This window comes from Suricata suricatta, chromosome X (genome assembly GCF_006229205.1).
Source record: "Suricata suricatta isolate VVHF042 chromosome X, meerkat_22Aug2017_6uvM2_HiC, whole genome shotgun sequence".
NCBI lineage: Eukaryota > Metazoa > Chordata > Mammalia > Carnivora > Herpestidae > Suricata > Suricata suricatta.
Genome location: NC_043717.1, coordinates 58,701,944 through 58,704,935, shown reverse-complemented (window position 1 = coordinate 58,704,935; position 2,992 = coordinate 58,701,944).

Sequence of the window (2,992 nt, the reverse complement as noted above, 5' to 3'; positions counted from 1 at the left end):
TATATATATATATATATATATATACATACATATATATATATACCACATCTTGTTGATCCACTCATCAGGTGATGGACATTAGGCTCTTTCCATGTTTTGGCTATTGTTGACAGTGCTGCTATGAACCTTGGGGTACATGTGCTCCTATGCATCAGTACTTCTGTATCCTTTGGGTAGATCCCTAGCAGTGCTATTGCTGGTCATAGGGGAGTTCTATCGATAGTTTTTGGAGGAACCTCCACACTGTTTTCCAGAGCGGCTGCACCAGTTTACATTCCCACCAACAGTGTAGGAGGGTGCCCGTCTCTCCACTCCCTCGCCAGCATCTATAGTCTCTTGATTTCTTAATTTATCCACTCTGACTGGCGTGAGGTGGAATCTCAGTGTGGTTTGATTTGTGTTTCTCTGATGAGTGATGTTGAGCATTTTTTCGTGTGCCTATAGGCCATCTGGATGTCCTCTTTGGAGAAGTGTCTGTTCATGTCTTCTGCCCATTTCTTCACTGGGTTATTTGGTTTTTGGGTGTGGATTTTGGTGAGTTCCTTGGAGATTTTGGATACTAGCCCTTTATCTGATATGTCATTTGCAACTGTCTTTTCCCATTCTGTCAGTAGCCTATTAGTTTTCTCGATTGTTTCCTTTGCAGTGCAGAAGCTTTTTATCTTGATGAAGTCCCAAGAGTTCAGTTTTGCTTTCATTTCCCTTGCCTTTGGGGATGTGTCGAGTAGGAAATTGCTGCCGTGGAGGTCAAGGAGGTTGTTTCCTACTTTTTCCTCAAGGGTTTTGGTGGTTTCCTGTCTCACATTCAGATCCTTCAGCCATTTTGAGTTTATTTTTGTGTATGGTATAAGAAAGTGGTCTAATTTCATTTTTCTGCACGTTGCTGTCCAATTTTCCCAGCACCACCTGCTAAAGAGGCAGTCTTTTTTCCATTGGATACTCTTTCCTGCTTTGTCAAAAATTAATTGGCCGTACATTTGTAGGCCCAGTTCTGGGTACTCTATTCTATTCCATTGGTCTATGTGACTCTTTTTCTGCCAATACCATACTGTCTTGATGATGACAGCTTTGTAATGGAGGCTAAAGTCTGGGATTGTGATGCCTCCCCTTTTGGTTTTCTTCTTCAATATTACTTTGGCTATTCAGCGTCTTTTGTGAAAGAGATTGAAGAAGACACCAAGAAATGAAAAAACATTCCCTGTTCATAGATCGAAAGAATAAACATTGTGAAAATGTCATTACTACCCAAAGCAATCTACACATTCAATGCAATCACCATCAAAACTGCACCAACATTCTTCTCAAAGCTAGAACAAACTATTCTCAAATTCGTATGGAACCACAAAAGACCCCGAATGACTCTTTTTTTATTTAAATTCAAGTTCTTTAACATAGTTTGTCTTGACTTCAGGAGTAGAACTCAATGATTCATCTGTTACATATGACACCCAATGCTCATCCCAAAAAGTGTCCTCTTTAATGCCCATCAGCCATTTAAACCATCCCCCCACCCACCCGCCTCCAGCAACTTTTGGTTTGTTTTCTGTGTTTAAGAATCTCTTATAGTTTGCCTCTCTCCCTGTTTTTATCTTATTTTTCCTTCTCTTGCCCATGATTATCCATTGTATTCCCCAAATCCACAGATGAGAGAAATTATGTGATATCTTGTCTTTCTCTGACTAACTTATTTTGTTTGCATAATTCACTGTAGTTCCTTCCATGTTGTTGCAAATAGCAAGATTTCATTCTTTTTCATCACTGAGTAGTATCTCATTTTTTATATATATACCACATTTTTCCATTTACCAGTTTTTCAATTTGGGTTCTTTCCATAGTTCAGCTGTTCCTGAAATTGCGGCTATAAACATTAGGGTGCATGTACTCCTTCAAATCAGCATTTTCATATTCTTTAAATAAATATTTAGTAGTGCAATTGATAGGTCATTGGATATTTCTATTTTTATTCTTTTGAGGAACCTATGTACTGTTTTCCGGAATTGCTGCAGTAGTTTGCATTCCCACCAACAATGCAAAAGTGTTCCCTTTCCCCTACATTCTCATCAACATCTGTTGTTGCCTGAGTTTTTCATTTTAGCCATTTTTACAGGTGTGAAATAGTACCTCATGTGGTTTTGATATTTATTTCACTGATAATGAGTGATATTGAGCATTTTTTCAAGTGTTTGTTAGCCATCTGGATATATTCTTTGGAAAAGTGTCTACTCATGTCTTCTGCTCATTTCTTCACTGTTGTTCAATATAGTGTTCGAAGTCTTAGCCTCAGCAATCAAACAACAAAAAGAAATAAAAGACACCCAAATTGGCAAGAAAGAAGTCAAACATTCACTCTTCACAGATAACAAGATATTCTACTTGGAAAACCCCCAAGAGATTATACCAAAAAAACTGCTAGTCCTAATACATGAATTCAGCAATGCCACAGGATATAAAATCAATTCACAAAAATTGGTTACATTTCTATACACCAATAATGAAGCATAAAAATAAATATTAAGTTATCAATGTCCCATTTACAATTGCACTAAAACCATAAGAGACCTAAGAACAACCTCACTTAACAGATAAAAGATCTGTATGCTGGAAACTGTAGAAAGTTTCTGAAATAAATTGAAGAAGACACACACAAAAAATGGAAAAAATATTCCATTTTCATGTATTGAAAGAACAAATACTGATAAGATGTCAATAATACCAAATGTAATCTACACATTCAATGCAATTCCTATCAAAATAACACCAGCATTCTTCACAAAGCTAAAACAAACAATCCTAAAATCTTCATGGAACCACAAAAGTCCGTGAATAACCAAAGCAATGTTGATAAAGAAAAACTTATGAAAGAGATCGAAGAAGACACCAAGAAATGGAAAAATATTCCCTGTTCATGGATAGGAAGAATAAACATTGTGAAAATGTCATTACTACCCAAAGCAATCTACACATTCAATGCAATCCCCATCAAAATTGCACC